General features: G+C 42.9%; 2 long non-coding RNA genes across 2 annotated transcripts; both read right to left on the minus strand.

The window, feature by feature from the left end:
• Positions 1-10,107: 10,107 nt before the first annotated feature.
• LOC309699950 lies at positions 10,108-10,824 on the minus strand. The gene is made up of 3 exons (XR_014274537.1): positions 10,665-10,824; positions 10,341-10,555; positions 10,108-10,207 (listed from the first exon to the last, which is right to left on the minus strand). It is a non-coding gene; the product is annotated as an uncharacterized lncRNA (long non-coding RNA).
• A 4,212-nt stretch (positions 10,825-15,036) lies between these two features.
• LOC309700096 lies at positions 15,037-18,483 on the minus strand. Its single transcript, XR_014274576.1, has 3 exons — positions 18,425-18,483; positions 17,779-18,304; positions 15,037-17,243 (listed from the first exon to the last, which is right to left on the minus strand). It is a non-coding gene; the product is annotated as an uncharacterized lncRNA (long non-coding RNA).
• Positions 18,484-19,311: the final 828 nt, after the last annotated feature.

Consider the following 19,311-nt stretch of genomic DNA (forward strand, 5'->3'; position numbering starts at 1 on the left):
ATTTCTCCCAGCTGTGTCTCCCTCCTGTTGCCCATTCCCTGATTACCGCCATGTGTATATAAGCCCTGTGTTTTCCTGTGCTTTCCTCTGCTCTCTGTTGCATTGTACCCTCAGATCCTGCCTGTGTGTTCCAGTTTGTGTTTTCACGGTTTGGTTTCTTTTTTTGTTTGGTGCCAGCAATAAAACTGAGGTTCTCAGTTACATTTACGTCTCCAAGTCCTGCATTTGGATGCTCATCTCCGCCTGCCCGCACACAGAGCCCTGACAGAACGACGAGACCAGGATGGATCCAGCGGACTCACTTTTAGCTTCAGTGGGGGAGTATCACCGGCGTGGAAACCAAAAATAGAGAGGGCATAGCCTAATGAAACAGGAAAAGACTGCCGTGTAATGCCTTTATTTCAACAAAGTAACTGTATTCTGAATACCACCTTTTTAAACGGTAACTGTAACGGAATAGTTACTCATATTTTGTATTTTAAATGCGTAACGGCGGTACGTGTACTCCGTTACTCCCCAACACTGCATATATACAGTTTAGTGCCCAGCAACATGGTTCATAAAATAAATCACGTTTGTAGTTGCTGTCCTGTGAGGACCACTTATCTCTGAAAAACTAGTGAGCTCAGAAATACAGGCCTTCATTTAGATTTTTTAAAGCACATTAAGTAAGTTAATAATTAAAAAAATCAGCTGAATTAAAGGCTTGAGCAAACGCTTTAACTGTAAATATCTACAGGGGATTAAAAATATGAATGAAAATGAATTTGGAGCTGCTGGTTAAAGACAGTACATTCAGATAATCTCATAGATGTTAATAAGTACTGCTGAGCCTGCATTTTATTAGATCAGATATGATTAGAGCTGCCATCCCCTCTCTATCGTAATCAGAGCTTTCCTTGTTAATGTACTAAAATTTATTAACGGCTTTTTTATTCTCCATCTTCTCTTCATCCCACATGTTAGCCAAAGTAGGTACAAAGAGGAGACTCGTATTACGCTGACAAACCACTGAGGCTCTTTTACTTGCTAATGCTAGCTGTATATGAAGCGCAGATAGTAAGTGATCTCAGAACAGTGAAAGGTCAGTCAGTGGTCGCTTGTGCCACATGCTGGTCTCTAATCAGTTTATAGTCAAAGGCCAGTGGTTTATCCACAATGCTTACGCACAAACCATCAGAAAAACCTCCTGGCCTCTCATCTTGCCCACTAAAGTAATTGACTGACACACCTTCAAAACAGCAAGGGTTGCATTCCCTTATGAAATTTAAGCAAGGGCAGCAGACTGTAGCTAACTGTGGCCACAAGAAGGCAGCAGTGTAAAGGCTGGATGCACAAATTATTGCCATGCGAGGATAGACTATTTTTAGATATTTTCCTGCTACATCACTGCTACAGTCCACAACCTAACCACTGTCCATGTCCATCATGTGCTCAAACAGTGGTGTGATGTTTGATATAATAGCCTGCTCTTGGTCCTGTGCTAGACTTTTGACTTTCCAAAGCAGTGTATGCTTGAATCATTGTGGTAAATAAAAATAGACAAAATGATTGTGATTGCAAGGTCAAGCACATTTAACACAGAGACTTGTATATAATCACCAGCTGGATGACAATGACGCTGACTTCTGCAGAAACCCTTTGAATGAAGTGACCCAGAATTTACATACCCGGACACCAAATACTCACAGTCCAGTTTCCCCAGAAACGCCCGGTTGAAGAATTCACTGCTGGTCTGGACATAGGCTGGTTTGACTACTGAGGCTAGCTGGTGTCACTCATCAAATACTATTAACTCTGATGATGATTTAGTGTCAGATTGCAACATACTGCTGCTGAAGCTGTATCTAAATAAAGTACTGTATTTGATCTCAGCTCAACAACCAGTGTTACAAAATCCTTTAAATACAAACTGTGTAATCAAAGAAAAACCACAAAGTGAAGTTACTGTTTCAGATCTCTGACTGTAGGAAATAAAATGGCAGCCTTTGTCATCACAGTCAGTATTTGCTATGCAAATGATAAACTTTATTTAAAATATGGCACACACATTGAAAAACTGACGCGTGTCTGTCTTATAAAGGAGCGTAAGGGTTAACAAGTGTGTGTGTCTTGACCAAGGGTGCACAAGGTTTGTTTTGACTGGTCTGTCTTGTTAGTTGATGCATGAATGAAAAGGTCCAAGGCTGGCGCCGGCCTGGTTCGGCACGAAGATCTTTCTGTTGTCATAGCCACAGTTTCTTAGCACTCAAAAGTCAGGCAGGAGATACAGAAGAGGATGGAGGCTGAATAAAAAATGGAGACGCATACTTGGGTAGATGGAAGGATGAGCGAAAGGAAGAAGATGGGACACAAAAGTGAGCCGCGGCTGGAAAGCTGTCATTTCTGAGAGCAATACTTCCAGAAACACACTGTGGAAGAAGCAAAGAAGGAACACGTGGTTATAAATCAGTCTGAAGACATGCTGGTGAAAAAGCTGTGACAACACCTCAAAGAGCAATGATAAATTCATGCACACTAAAAATTGCACACATAATTATGCACTCCAGTCCCCAAGAACTGCCGCTCTGCAAATGTGCTGCATTAATCAAAGCTGAATGAGAGCAGCTTGGCTTAATACATAAATAGGTTTGACCTGTTTATTATTATGGTCTGTCAACCAAATACACCACCTGTCAGAAGATATATACTAACTTTGCTCACCTCTTTTGTTGGTCTTCTTGGTCTGTGGTGGGAAGGACTTCCTACAGTTTCGACCAGTCAGGCTTGGGATGACGTCTGCACTGGCTTTGGATGCAGTGCTGTCAAGTAACACTGGGCACGCAGTGGTGGGATTCACCGCTCCTTCAGCAGCAGTGAGCTTCCATCACAACGGTAACAAAAAGATTAAACTGGCTGTCAGCAATCAAAGCACGAGTCATCAACGAGATACTTTCCTTCTCCCCCCTTTTAAGAATGCAACCACACAAACATCATTGGCTGTTTTACACTCCTATACGTGGAAATTGTTACATAGTGGCTTTGCTTGGATTTCAAGACATCCTCGTTTCTGCACCCTGTCACACTCTGGTTCATTTAATCCTTTGGTCAAAGTTCTTTATTGCTGGATTTAAGAAGTCATGTTCAAAATGCAACCAGCACTTCATTAGAACTGCCCACCTTTGGGACAAAGACCAGTGTTTTGAATAAAACTAAACAACAAGCCAGTTTTCTCTTCAGATAGACTATTAACCTGCAAGCAACCAAAGACTACTCAAGCAAGTGAATAATGCAGGGAGCACAAAATTCTCATTTCTTGTCAGCCAATTCACGTATCTGTTTTCTTTATGTCTAATTTGAATGCAGTTATTTTGCATGTTTCTAATCTGACTGACCACTTGAACCGCTTCAGACTGCGGGCCCTACTAAGTGACATTTGTTCATACATTCATGCAGCACTCAGATCTTTAGACTTTGGGTCTAACTTACCACTTTCTCTTTCCCCCCGGCATTTCTGCTGCTTACTGAAATGAAAAACAAAACAAAAATGTCAGGAAAGCAGAGGTCACTTCTTGGTTTAGGCCAAGCCTGTAAATACTGTGCAGTCCTGAGTCTCTCCAGACATTACCTAAGGAGCTGCATGTTTGAGTTAGTCTGATGTTAAATAGTCTTTAATGCAGCGACTCGTAAGTACAAAGTGTTTTGAAATGAACTAATATTTTTCTAGTCTAGTCAGAGTACTCAAAGAACTTTAAAAAACATATTCACAAAGGCATATTCATTCATTCTGGTGGAGACATCGAGGTACATGGGGAGGGGCAGGTGATTGACTGATGCTCTGATTATCTGATCTCCTCCTTCGTGCTGTGATAAAGGCCAATGGTAGAAAATATCCCAGATACAGTGTCTTAATGTGGGAGAGATATTCTTTATGTTGAGACCTTTCTCTTGGCGTTTTCTTTCTGCTAATGCTGGAACCTTAAAGAGTAATACATTTTATAATACAATGAAGAAGGAAATGCATAAAAAAGTTAAAAGAAGAGTGGTATTACCTCGTGGCATGATGGTAAGCTGTGAGCTCCGGGTTCTGTTAAATGCCCGGTGAAATTCCTCCAGGGCTGAGATCATCTTCTGCAGCTTGGCTTGTGTACCAGGACCAGCTGTGTTGCTGTTGACCACTGGTTGCTTGGACTTGGTGTCTGCAATAGTTCTTGTGGCAGTTCGGTCAGTGGTTTGTGCTGTACCATCATGTTGAGCTGCTGTGCTTTTGAGGAGCCAGTGCTTCAGGTATTGGTTTGAATTGAATGCTAAGGTCTTCTGTGGAACAGCTGAGACATGAAAAAGACTACGAAGGGAACGTGGTTGTTTCACAAAGCCTACAAAACAAATAACAATAAAGCGATTAGGCTGGCTTTTCCATGAAGAGCGTGCACAGAAACACAAGAAGCTGCTATTCGGTTCCAGCCATCATACACCTTCTTTTGAAACGATTGATGCAAAGACCGAGGCTGAAGACTGAATGACTTTTTTAAAAACTGTGACGTGCTTTAAATGAAAGCACAGTTTTTTTAAACACAAACAAACCTTTAACCAGTAACTCTTCAAGAATAAGGAAATGCCGGCTATGAGAATTAGGCGGTCTTGTATTATTAACATTTTTTTACCTCTTTCATCAGCTGCTGCTTCCACTTGCATCCCTAGAATCATCAGAACGTGCAGGATGAACGCCATCCCCATCAAAGCTGTTGCTCTGTTTAGCATTGTGGCTTTAGTTGAAAAAGAAGAAAAGATGATGCTCAGGCCTGAAGTCTATATGAATTTACTTTTTCTGAAAGTTTCAAACTTGGACTAAGAATCTTTTTCCCACAGTGTTTTTGTTCTACAAGTTCTCAGTCTGTATTGTTTCTCCTGATGCTCAAATTATCCATCCAAAAAATGAGCTCTGGAGATTTTCTGGGTTCTTTTAGTGACTTGTCTATGGAGAGTCTGTCGTTTCCAGTTTACTCAAAGAGATAATCAGCGTTATCTTCAGGTGTGATACTACACCTAAATTGGTATTTGTCAATTAAATCTCTGCAGCTTCTCTAAAAAACCTACAGTTCAGCATCAGTTTCATCTGTGAAACAGAGAAAGTTTTTCTTTTCATAATCCATGGATGCACCTCTCAAAGAAGGCTTGTCAAGAGTGTGTTGCTTTTTCGGACACAGTCAGCGTACCTCGCTTTTATAATCCTTGGTTTGTCCCAGAGCGTCAGACTGATTTCTCAGCATCAACCAATGAGACCTGAAAGGCCACGTAGCCCAGCCCTTCCTCCTCGATGGGTCGGTGACATTTGGAGAGTGTGGCGGCAAGCTTTGTGTGTTTGGTGTCAGCTGTATTGTTTTGTGAATCTGGTGTCTGTGTGTGTGTGCTTAGGCTTGTGTTTAATATGTGTGTCTTGTGTATGTGGACATGGCTGTATAAGCAGTGATAAGGTAGTTCTTAATATGTTTGCTCAGGGGCCACAGAAAAAGAAAAGCATTCTGACGCATGAGGGCTTGGAGCCTCCGACTGCACACACACACACACACACACACACACACACACACACACACATGAATACACTAGAAACTCACATACACATACAAATGAACTTGGAAGAATAGTGAAAACCACACACAGACTCTGAAAACAAGCGGGATGCACATCAAAGTGCACATGAAGGCTGGGAATTCATGTCCAAAAAGGGCTTTTCAGTTGTTGCTCATTGGAATGACTAAACCTTCAGACAGAAAGCTGACACCTTAGTGATAGCTACAAATATACACCCGTGAACCACATTAATCCGTGCGATGGTGGAAGGACACGATGGGGGGAAATATTGAACTTTGCAAAGAGATAGAATATAAGAAGGGTGAGAGAGACCAGGAGAGTTGCTGGGTGAAAAGAATTTAGTTTAAAAACATTCCCTCATTGTCTCAATCTTTCTGACTAGCTTTGACGTTAACACGCTGTGTGTGTCCACGGAGACAAAAAGTGACTGAGTTTGAAAGTTTAAGGGAAATACAAACGGAATGTTTTCTTCTTCCAGTTTCTGTAGAAGCCTTTAGCTTCTCCTCTTATAGACACTTACAGGATGTGTGTTTGCACATTTCTTTCATTCATTTCATTCTTTAAAAATCAAAACAAAAACAGGAATATCAGAATCTGACTAGATTATTTTCTAGTAAGTTTTCATGCAGTTTTTCAGCTGGTGAAAGTCTCTGTCTATTAATAACCATGACATAGTTGAAGATAGTAGCAGCTTGATTTTTTCCCTTTTGTGTCTTTCTCTCTTGCTGTCGCTGTTTTGCGATTTCAGGTACTCTGAGACAGGCTCACATAGGTGCTATAGATGAGATATAAAAATGGAGCCCTGATGTTAAGATGTGAAAGTCAACACATATGACCCACTGCAATTTGAAGCATCCAATGAAACAAAAATACGTTACACTGGATAGGTAGAGGTGAGATTCAAACCTACTACTAATTATGACTAGTTACTGATACCCAGGATGCTACCAAAACTCAACCAATAGGCTTCAGTGTAATTTTGATACCCGGTTTTGAATAGTATACAACATCCAGTGTGTGAATGTGTGCGTGACTGGGTGGATGACTGGATATGTAAAGCGCTTTGGGGTCCTTAGGGACTAGTAAAGCATTATATAAATACAGACCATTTACCATTTATCCAACTGTGCAGAGAAACCACCCACCCTTTCTCCATTTACAGTGGGGCAAAAAAGTATTTAGTCAGCCACCGATTGTGCAAGTTCCCCCACCTAAAATGATGACAGAGGTCAGTAATTTGCACCAGAGGTACACTTCAACTGTGAGAGACAGAATGTGAAAAAAAAATCCATGAATCCACATGGTAGGATTTGTAAAGAATTTATTCGTAAATCAGGGTGGAAAATAAGTATTTGGTCAATAACAAAAATACAACTCAATACTTTGTAACATAACCTTTGTTGGCAATAACAGAGGTCAAACGTTTACTATAGGTCTTTAGCAGGTTTGCACACACAGTAGCTGGTATTTTGGCCCATTCCTCCATGCAGATCTTCTCGAGAGCAGTGATGTTTTGGGGCTGTCGCCGAGCAACACGGACTTTCAACTCCCGCCACAGATTTTCTATGGGGTTGAGGTCTGGAGACTGGCTAGGCCACTCCAGGACTTTCAAATGCTTCTTACGGAGCCACTCCTTTGTTGCCCGGGCGGTGTGTTTTGGATCATTGTCATGTTGGAAGACCCAGCCTCGTTTCATCTTCAAAGTTCTCAGTGATGGAAGGAGGTTTTGGCTCAAAATCTCACGATACATGGCCCCATTCATTCTGTCCTTAACACGGATCAGTCGTCCTGTCCCCTTGGCAGAAAAACAGCCCCATAGCATGATGTTTCCACCCCCATGCTTCACAGTAGGTATGGTGTTCTTGGGATGCAACTCAGTATTCTTCTTCCTCCAAACACGACGAGTTGAGTTTATACCAAAAAGTTCTACTTTGGTTTCATCTGACCACATGACATTCTCCCAATCCTCTGCTGTATCATCCATGTGCTCTCTGGCAAACTTCAGACGGGCCTGGACATGCACTGGCTTCAGCAGCGGAACACGTCTGGCACTGCGGGATTTGATTCCCTGCCGTTGTAGTGTGTTACTGATGGTGACCTTTGTTACTTTGGTCCCAGCTCTCTGCAGGTCATTCACCAGGTCCCCCCGTGTGGTTCTGGGATCTTTGCTCACCGTTCTCATGATCATTTTGACCCCACGGGATGAGATCTTGCGTGGAGCCCCAGATCGAGGGAGATTATCAGTGGTCTTGTATGTCTTCCATTTTTTGATGATTGCTCCCACAGTTGATTTTTTCACACCAAGCTGCTTGCCTATTGCCATCGAATTTCCCAGAGGAACCCACCCGAGGGATTAATAAAGTTCTATCTAATCTAATCTATTGTAGATTCACTCTTCCCAGTCTGGTGCAGGTCTAGAATACTTTTCCGTAAGGTGTGAGTGTGCGAGTGAATGTGAGTGTGAATGGTTGTCTGTCCCTCTGTGTGTTGGCCCTGCGACAGACTGGCGACCTGTCCAGGGTGTACCCTGCCTCCCGCCCAATGACAGCTGAGATAGGCTCCAGCGCCCCCCGCGACCCTGAAAAGGATAAGCGGAAGCGAATGGATGGATGGAACTTGCACAATCGGTGGCTGACTAAATACTTTTTTGCCCCACTGTAAAGAGAAGGAGAGAGAGAAAAAATGCGTGGTGAGATGCTCCCTGAGTCTGATTATGTGTGTGCATATTTACTAATATGAGTAGGCTTGGCTTAAGTATGAGGGGCCGTACAAGCCAAAATTCATACTTTGACTCTCACATACATATATTCTTCTTTCATGCACATATATTGTCACTCTCACATACATATATTCTTCTTTCATGCACATGTATTGTCACTCTCACATACATATATTCTTCTTTCATGCACATGTATTGTCACTCTCACATACATACATATATTTTCACTCTCACATACATATATTGTCATCTCGCACACCTTTATTCTTAATTCATATCCATGTATATTCACTCTCACATAAATCCATTAATCTTCCTTTCACACACATGTATTCTATTTTTCTTAATGCTACATATTTTTATGTTGACATATATTTATTCTCCTTGCAGGTGCAGCCCTTTCTAGTCATACATATATATATACATACCCTTTACCTTTCAACACATATATATTTGTACTCCTATACTCATATACACATACAATCCCAGTGTTTATCCTTTACCCTTGCATACATACACTCTGACATTCACATCTGCATTTCCTAACACAGGAAGTTAATCCTTTAAGCAGGAAGTTATTCTTAAACCAGGAAATGTAATACACTTGGAGAACTTACTTGACATACCCAGACCTAAATCAGAATCAGAATCAGAATCAGAATGGGTTTATTGCCAGATGTTGAGGTTTACAACATTAGGAAATTGCTGCGGTGCTTCAGTGCAGACAATAAGAATTAAAGTGCTATGTAGAAAGAAAGATATGTGCATGAGATATACATGAGATATATACATGAGAATAAGAATTATGAGTGCTACGTAGAAAGATATATACATGAGTGAACCAGAAGAACCAAGCAATGAAGCTGTTCAAAGTTGTCCTGCTTTCTTTGCTAGTATTGCAGTTAATTTGTCGAGTAAGTAGTAATGAAAATGAAATTAGAACTTTTTTAAATAATGTATTAGAATGTTTGGAACAAATTCAAAGAGAAGCTACAGATTCTTTTGTTCGTCAGAGGCTCCATAGAGAACTTGGTGATCACATTCAAACCTTATCTGGAATTTTGTCCATCTCAAGATTTGTTGACGATGCAAGAAATAGAGAAGCAGTGAATACATTACAGTCCTTAAATGGATGGCTAATTTTTTTACTGACTGCTTATGAAACCAGACAAGGAACTACATCTGAGAACAGACTTGTCTTGCTACCTCCACCTCTCATGACTTGCTCTCAAGGTCGACCGCGATACAGCATTTCAAGAGAGCAAATATCTCATTTAGTATCTCTTGGAATGAACTGGCAAAGCATTGCAACATGCTTAGGGGTTAGCTCCCGTACTCTGTACATAACTTATACTGATTTCATTTTTCTATAGGCATATAGATGGAAACCACAAACTTGTGAGATGGAGGATGGTGTTCCATGGCTGTGTGGATGGTTTCAGTAGAACCATCATCTACCTTGCGTGTTTAGATAACAACAGGGCATCAAGTGTTTTGTCACTGTTCATGGTTGGTGTTCAGAACTTTGGAATGCCATCCAGCGTGAGATGTGATCATGGACTAGAAAACACTGGTGTTGCCCGTTTCATGCTTTACAGGCAAGGACTGAACAGGCATAGTGTTATCACTGGCAGGTCTGTGCATAATCAAAGAATTGAGCGATTATGGGCAGAATTAAATCGAGTGGTGTCATATCATTTTGTTAATCTTTTCAATTTTATGGAGGAGCATGGTGTATTAGATTCACTTAATGAGGTCCATTTATTTTGTCTTCATTATATATATTTGCCACGTATTCAAAGAGCTGCCACAGAATTTCAGAACCGGACGGTTGTGGAGAGAAGCCAATTGGTGGAACAGTGTTGGCTCCAGTGGCGAAGGCAAGAATTGTCCCCAGCTTCTGTGTTCCGTCTTGATCTAAAGGAAAAGCAATACTGTCAAAAATGGCATTAAAGACAAAAACACAGCAAGCATTTCTACTTTTAACTGATTCAATGAAAAGATGCACTGCATTATAAATTGAACACAATGCTTAAAACGCTAAATTTACCTTCTGCATCTGTTAGGTAGTCTCTCCAGAAACTAATGACAACTGCTTCAGCATGCCTTTTATTGCTCCCAGCTGGAGAAAGGCGGATGGTAAAGAGGCTGTCAAGAAGGTCAGCTGTAAGCACTGAAGGTGACCAGCATAGAAGGGTGCGAAAACTCTCTGGGTGATCTTGGATTTTGTCCAGCACCTCAAGTGTCCGTAGTCCATCCTGAAATCTAAATGATGATCAGAATTACCTTTAAAAATCACAAATCACATCAAAAATGAATGGATCCAAGAAGTATAATCTAAAACATATGAATTTATATATACAATAATTTTTACTTCAGATTATTCACATCATCAAAAGTGTATATCCCAAATCTGCATTTTTCATGTGATGCTGTCACCTTTGGAGGCATGGTGTACCTACACATAAAGAAATGTCACACAAAATTCCCAGAATACAAGGCAATCAGCATGGGTTTGAGTTACTTATTGGACAACAATAAATAAATACATACATACCTTTCAAATGGACCACAGACTCTGTGTATTACTTGTGTTACGAACTTGTATGTCCGTGTGTTTGTTTGTGCAGGTGCTGTGTTTTTGTCTATGTTAATTTAGCTGTGCCAGGTCCCTGTTCCGATTGGTGCGTGGACTTACTGCCCCGGCGTGATTGGATCCAGCTGGAGGACCCGCCCATTAAAAGGAGGCTGGAGTGCTACAGCGGGAGAGGTCCTCGCATTTCTCCTCATCACCCAGCAGTAGTCCTGTGGTAGCCGCTGGCTGCAGTATACGCTTGAAAGTTGTGGAAGTGGAGTGGGTAGGGGTGAGCTGCCATTTCTTTTGATCACCCGTTTTCTCCTGTTTTGAGTTAGTTAAGGAGGTCAGACTCTGTCTTTATTTTTGACTTTGTTTTGGTAAGGTCAGGGGTGCGGGATTTGTGTAGGTTTGTTTTGTTTATTGTTTTGGCCTTGGCTCACCCTGAAGTGTTGACACTCCCGTTTTGGTTCTCTTTATTCACATTGTAAATAAATCACCTCATATCTAACGGATTGGTTTCGTGTGACTGCTTGGGTCTTGGGGAGGGAAGCGAGTGCCTCGCTCATGTTATGGCCTGGCCCTAGACGGGTCGTAACATGAATTGGGGGCTCGTCCTCTGCCTTTTCCTGTGGGCTTTTGCGTGTGTTTGGTCTGTTGGCGGTTTTCTTGGGTGTGGGGGTGGTAGGTGTGTGGAATTATGGAGTTTTCTTTGGATGATTTTGTTACTTCGCCTTCGTGGGATAGAATTGTGAGGTGCAGGAAAGCGGATTTGCTTATCATTGCTAGTTGTTATGATGTTCAAGTGTCCTATGGTGCCCGCAAAGCGGTGGTTAGGGACGCTTTGTGTGCAGAGTTGGTGGAGCGAGGCGTTCTTCCTGCCCCGCAGGCAGCTGTAGAGCAGCCTGATGGCGGGGGTGTGAAGGTGGCTCCGGAGGCTGAGCCGGGGTCGGATGCCAAAGGGCCTGTTAACGTGCTACCAGCCGAGGCGGACTCTGATGCGGCTGAGGCGGGCTCTGACACAGCCGAGGCGGACTCTGATGCTGCTGGGGCGAAGCCTGAAGCAGCTGAGTCTGGTACGGCCGGGGAACCCCTGGCGGGGCGGTCTACGGAAGATCTCCGTTTGACCCTCCGTATTAGGGAGGTGGAAGCCCGTGCTAAAGAGCTTGAGGTACAAGCAATGCACCTCCGTGTCAGAGCTTTGGAGCTGGAGCGAAAGCCCTCCACATCTGCCTCTAGTCATCCTAGTACGTCCACCGCGGTCCCGACAGGTTTTGACATCACCAAACACGTTAAACTGGTTCCCCCGTTTCGTGAGGCCGAAGTGGATTCCTATTTTAACGCTTTTGAGCGTATAGCGGCCGCGTTAAGTTGGCCGAAGGAATTTTGGCCGCTGCTGTTACAATGCAAATTGGTTGGCAAAGCCCAGGAGGTGTGTACCAGTTTATCAATTGAAGATAGCCTGGATTATGACGTCATGAAGAAGACTGTGTTGCAGGCATATGAGCTCGTCCCAGAAGCCTACCGTCAAAAATTTAGGAAGTGTGAAAAAACCGCCAATCAGACATTTGTGGAGTTTGCCCGTGAAAAAAGTCGCCTGTTTGAACGATGGTTGCAGGCCAGTAAAGCACAGGATTTCGAGGGGCTGAAAGAGCTTCTTTTGTTAGAGGAATTCAAAAAATGTTTGCCGGACCAAGTAGTCATTTATCTGAATGAGCAAAAGGTGACCTCACTTGCTAAAGCGGCAGTGATGGCTGATGAGTTTACTCTCACCCACAAAACTATATTTTCAGCCGCTGTCTCACAGAATACTAGGGTGGGACAGGAAAGGAAGATAAAGTCACCAAAGATAGGACTGAAAGATAGACAGGAGGATGGTGTTAATCGCGACTGTTTTTATTGTCGCGGACCCGGACATCTAATCGCTGTCTGTCCTGCGCTCCGGAGGAAAGAGCAGCGCAAAGGCTCTAGAAATCCAGCGGGCGTAGGTCTCATCAAAGTTGTCCCTTTGCCTAAATCGCATTCCACTCTCACCCGTGATTTGCACCATGTGGATGCAGAAATAGAGCCACGTTTTAAACCGTTCATCACGAAAGGCTTTGTTTCTGTGACGGGAGAAGAGGGGGACAAAGTGCCTGTTACTATTCTTCGGGACACAGGTGCGCATCAGTCGTTTATGTTGGATAGTGTACTACCATTGTCAGATAAAACTGCTTGTGATTCGGATGTGTTGGTTTGGGGAATTAAGATGAGCGTTCTTCGGGCGCCGTTACACAAAGTCCATTTACATTCGCCCGTGAAAACGGGGCATGTCAAAGTTGCGGTGAGTTCCCAGTTGCCGATTAAAGGGGTTTCGTTTATTTTAGGAAATGACTTGGCTGGGGGAACAGTTTTCCCACCGCCTGAAGTGGTGGAAACGCCTATTTCTTCTGTCACCGAGGTTGCCGCCCCTTTGTTAAATGTGTTTCCTGTTTGTGCAATCACTCGTGCGCAGTCACGCAAATTTGATGACGTTATGGATGTTGCTGACACGTTTATGGCGATGCCAGACGAGAGAATATCTCCCAGCCGTGAGAGTGACAGAACAAAAAGCGATGTGATGAAACTGATGCCAGAGCTGGATGAGAAATTGAATAGGGATGCATTGATAACCGCTCAGCAGAATGACTCATCACTGGCTCCCTGTTTTCTATCTGCAGCTAAGAGTGCAGGAAGTGAATCACCCACTTCTTATTTTTTGCGAGATGGAGTTCTTATGAGGAGGTGGTCCTCTGACCGGTGTGGTTTGCCTGGTGCTACGCAGGTGGTGGTGCCGAAGCCACATCGAGGGCAGGTGCTTAGCTTAGCGCATGATGCCAGCATGGCTGGACATCTTGGGGTGAACAAAACATATCATCGGGTGTTGCGCAACTTCTTTTGGCCAGGGTTGAAAGCTGATGTGGTGGCATATTGCCGTACCTGTACCACATGTCAGATGGCGGGGAAACCTAACAGACCCATTCCACCTGCTCCGTTACATCCTATTCCAGTAATAGGTGAGCCGTTTGAAAAAGTAATATTGGATTGTGTGGGTCCCCTGCCAAAAACCAAATCCGGACACCAATACATACTTACAATAATGTGTTCAGCAACAAGGTACCCAGAGGCAATTCCACTACGCACGCTGAAAGCAAAACCGGTGCTAAAAGCACTACTTAAATTTTTCTCTACTTTCGGACTTCCAAAGGTTGTTCAAACAGACCAAGGAACGAATTTCACCTCAAAAATATTTGCACAGGTTGTGGAGGAGTTGCACATAAATCATGTAAAATCCAGTCCATACCACCCGGAAAGTCAAGGTGCTCTGGAAAGATTCCATCAAACCCTCAAAGCTATGCTGCGCAAGTTCTGCGCGGGGTCGGATAGAGAATGGGATGAGGGTCTGCCGTTATTGTTGTTTGCAGTCAGAGAAGTCACTCAGGAATCCTTGGGATTCAGTCCGATGGATCTGGTGTTTGGACACGTGGTCCGCGGTCCCCTCCGCCTTCTGAAGGAGAGGTGGTTGTCAGAATCTTCTGAAACTCAGCATAATGTTCTGGATTATGTTAGCGGACTTCGGGAAAAGCTTCACCTTGCATGTCAGTTAGCTCGAGAGAATCTGTCACATACGCAAGCTAAAATGAAAACTCGCTATGATAAAAAAGCTGTTTGCAGAAGTTTTCAGCCGGGAGAGAAAGTGTTGGTGTTGTTGCCTGTGGTAGGGTCCAGCTTATCAGCTCAGTTCGCTGGCCCATATGTGGTGGAACAAAAACTCAGTGACAACAACTATGTGATCCAGACCCCAGACCGCCGGAGAAAGTCTAGGGTTTGTCATATTAATCTGTTAAAATCGTTTCACTCGAGGAGTCCTTCGGGTGCGCCGTCTCCAGTGTGCGCCGCTAGTACTGTTTCTCCCTATGAACCCTCTGATGACGGGCTACTCCAGAAAAGTGAAGCGCTGGGTAGCGGCCGGTTGAAAAATTCGGAGATCTTAAATGATTTAGACACATATTTAGTCCACCTGTCTGAACCCGCTCGAGCTGACATCACTGAGCTGATAGAAAACAACTTATCACTTTTTTCTGATCACCCTCGTCAAACTGCGGTCCTGTGTCACGATATTGATGTGGAAGGACATAATCCGATTAAGCAACATGCTTACCGAGTGAACCCAGTGAAAAGGGCGATAATGCAGAAGGAAGTTGACTATCTCTTAGAACACGGTTTAGCCTTTCCGAGCGCCAGCGCATGGAGTTCGCCGTGTGTGCTAGTACCAAAATCCGACAACACTCCTCGGTTTTGTAATGATTACAGGAAAGTTAACGCTGTTACCAAACCTGATTCATTTCCTCTTCCTAGAATGGAGGATTGTATTGATAGAGTGGGATCGGCATCGTTTGTAACCAAACTTGATTTGTTAAAAGGTTACTGGCAAGTACCTTTAACTCCCCGAGCCTCTGAAATATCTGCTTTTGTTACACCGGACCATTTTCTCCAGTATACGGTTATGCCGTTTGGGTTGCGTAATGCACCCGCTACTTTCCAGCGCCTTATGGCCAAAGTACTGGCGGGCGTGAATAACTGCGATGCCTACCTGGACGATGTTGTCATTTATTCATCCACCTGGTCTGACCACTTACAAACACTCTCTCTTGTTTTCAGCCGTTTTCAGGAGGCCTCGCTTACGTTGAACCTAGCCAAATGTGAATTTGGCAGAGCCACCATCACATATCTGGGAAAACAGGTGGGTCAGGGACAGATACTGCCGGTGACCGCGAAAATACAGGCGATCGTTGAGTTTCCAGTCCCACAAACGAGAAGGGCGCTGCGCCGATTTCTAGGAATGTGTGGTTATTATAGAGGGTTTTGTAAGAACTTTGCCACTGTCGTCGTTCCTCTCACCGATTTGATCAGTCCGAAGAAGCCTTTTGTGTGGACGCCTGTTTGTCAGACTGCTTTCGAGTCTGCGAAAGCATTACTGTGCAGTTCCCCTGTTCTTACGGCCCCGAATTTCATGTCCCCTTTCAAGCTCGAGGTTGACGCTAGTGCGGTTGGTGCAGGAGCTGTCCTTATGCAGGAAGACCATTGCGGCGTGGATCGCCCAATTTGTTACTTTTCAAAAAAATTCAACAAACATCAGATGAACTACAGTACCATTGAAAAGGAAGCCCTTGCCTTGTTGTTAGCCCTACAGCATTTCGAGGTGTATATCGGATCCAGCTCTATCCCTGTTCAAGTGTTCACTGACCATAACCCATTGGTTTTTCTCTCCCAGATGCAAAACTCAAATCAGAGACTTATGCGTTGGTCCCTTCTTTTGCAAGACTTCAACCTGCAGATCAAGCATAAGAAAGGGACGGAAAATGTCATCGCGGACGCCCTGTCGAGAGCAATTTTGTAGTCTAGGATTAAACACTAGAAGGATTGTTTAATTCTTATGGAAGGGGGTGTTACGAACTTGTATGTCCGTGTGTTTGTTTGTGCAGGTGCTGTGTTTTTGTCTATGTTAATTTAGCTGTGCCAGGTCCCTGTTCCGATTGGTGCGTGGACTTACTGCCCCGGCGTGATTGGATCCAGCTGGAGGACCCGCCCATTAAAAGGAGGCTGGAGTGCTACAGCGGGAGAGGTCCTCGCATTTCTCCTCATCACCCAGCAGTAGTCCTGTGGTAGCCGCTGGCTGCAGTATACGCTTGAAAGTTGTGGAAGTGGAGTGGGTAGGGGTGAGCTGCCATTTCTTTTGATCACCCGTTTTCTCCTGTTTTGAGTTAGTTAAGGAGGTCAGACTCTGTCTTTATTTTTGACTTTGTTTTGGTAAGGTCAGGGGTGCGGGATTTGTGTAGGTTTGTTTTGTTTATTGTTTTGGCCTTGGCTCACCCTGAAGTGTTGACACTCCCGTTTTGGTTCTCTTTATTCACATTGTAAATAAATCACCTCATATCTAACGGATTGGTTTCGTGTGACTGCTTGGGTCTTGGGGAGGGAAGCGAGTGCCTCGCTCATGTTATGGCCTGGCCCTAGACGGGTCGTAACACTTGGAACATGATGTCATGTATAAGCAGATCCTTGTCTTCCAGCCTCCGTAGCGGCCTCAGGCAGCCAGCATTGGCTAAGTATTCCTGAAGTGGCTCAGTTGCTACTATCAGATCTTCAAAGGATTTACACTCTTTAACCTTCAAATAAAAAAATAAAAAATTAATGGGCCCCAATTAATACATGGAGTAGAACGAAATGCACACTGTCAAGTGTTCCTTTGACTGTGAGGTGCCCACACTTGAAAAAGACCAGACTTTGAATTTCACTCAACTTTATTGTGACCAGCTAGTTTGATAGCTGGTAGGTAGGTAGCAGCAGGTAAAAAACCTTTCAACACAAAAATAAAGAACATTCCATTAACCATTCAGATAAATTACATGCATTACACAGAAGACAGATGAAATAACAAAATACACTTCAGTAAAGCCATTTACCATGTGGTTAACTGTGTTAATTTAACTGTGGTTCTTAAATATACAAAATGTGTCTTCTTTGCATTAACACTTTTTTTTTTATAAACAATTGTATTTTAAAGTATACATTTTAAAGTTCAAACATTTTAATAGACTTTAAGGATTTTCTTTACAAAGAATTATTTTCTTTAAATCAAAACCCAAACATTTATTCACTAGTTTTACGATCCACCCAAGGATTTGGGGGGTAACTTTTTAATATTAATTAACATAAATATGTGGGAACACTAACTGAACAAACAATTTATTCAAACTTAAACATTCATTTTTGTCAATATAATTTTTTAAACTTAAATGCAGCAACTATTTCCCTAAGCGTAAAACATTTGCACAACTGAGCTTCCATAGTTCCAAATATATGTGCAGCAAATGTGAGCTCAAGAGCTTACCGATAGCCCGTCTTGTTCAAAGTCTTCCTCACAGTGGAAAAGTGCTTTGTTTGCCGTCCTCTCAGTATGTTGCTCACGGGTCAAATGACTGCTGCATGCATTTTAAGGTCTACTAGGCACGCCCACCCTTGATTGCTCTAATGTGGCTCACCTGGCAGGGCGGCGCACACCAGGCCGTGCTTAGTTGTTGATTGCACCCAAGGTCTAATCAGTGGCCATGCGCACGCAGCACCGAACAGGTAGTGGGCAGGAGGAGGAAGAGAGGAATAACAGCCACACCTACTAGGCCAGCGCGACACACACAATACTAAAACATTATCCAACAACTGACAAATCAGTTTTACCCTTTTAATTTTTTCACGCAGGTCACTATCGGCAACATCTTCTAAAACTGGTTTAGCCAAATCTGGGCCATCAACAAGGCAAGAGAAGAGTGTTGGGGACAGAAAGCCTGCTGGTGGACCACCATGTACAAGGCTTACTGCAATGGCTCTGCCTGCAATGAAGTACCTGTCCTCCCTCATGGCTAGAAATAATGAAAAACATTACATGTCAATAGATGCATGAAAGCGCTTGACACGAACTTCATAAAAATGATTTTTTTATTGCATTACTCCAGGGATATCAGCCTAAAATCAATACATACCAGCACTATCAAGCGCCAAGTTCATTTTGCCTTCTTCACCCTCAAACATTGGAGACAGGGGTAAAGCTTCGATCAGAAGTCTTAGAAATTCTCTTCTTGGTCCACCCAAGTCAACAGCCTCTTCAGGTACTCCCATATCGTCAGAAAACCTGACAGAAATTGTGTGGCATGGATCATATGTCGCTTGTTTAAAACCTCTAATTGCTCCATCCAGGACTGTTGATCTATTAATGTTGAACTTGCATTTCTTCTGTTGGTTTACTTTTGCAGAAAGTTCCTCCAAAATATCTTTTGCTGATACCAAACAACTTGAAGTCCTGTAGGATTAGAAAAAAGAAAAGAAAAAAAAAGAAAAAAATATTGAAAAGAACATCAGTAAAAACATTCACATACAAGGGCTACAAGGACATACAAAGTTTTGTCAAAATCAGAATCAGCATACTTTATTAATCCCTAAAGGAAATTATCATAATCATAAGCAAAATGTACAAAGGAGTATATTGCTCAGTGGCTTTTTATATTGTTTATATGTTTTGGAGAACTAGAAAGCACTAGAGCAAAGAAAAATAGTTTCAATGCACAATAAGTAAATTTCATTTCATTGTCAGATAGGCTGTTAAAAATTCGCTGCCTATTTCAAATAAAATAAAATTTGCCAGCATTACAGCATTATCATTTGACTCTGTAGACATTATTCAAAAAACTGTTTTGTTAACAGCAAATATAAATATCATATATGCATATAAATATCTGAGGATGGATTACACTCCTTCACAACACTGGTTACAGTATTGGATTGCAACAAATATGGTGTGTTTAATTGGCTACTGTAAAACATTTGTATTTGAAACTAACCTTTCGCTCTGCAGGCTTGCTAGTATAGCCTG

Source organism: Aulonocara stuartgranti, assembly GCF_965226115.1.
Source record: "Aulonocara stuartgranti genome assembly, chromosome: 23".
Lineage (NCBI taxonomy): Eukaryota > Metazoa > Chordata > Actinopteri > Cichliformes > Cichlidae > Aulonocara > Aulonocara stuartgranti.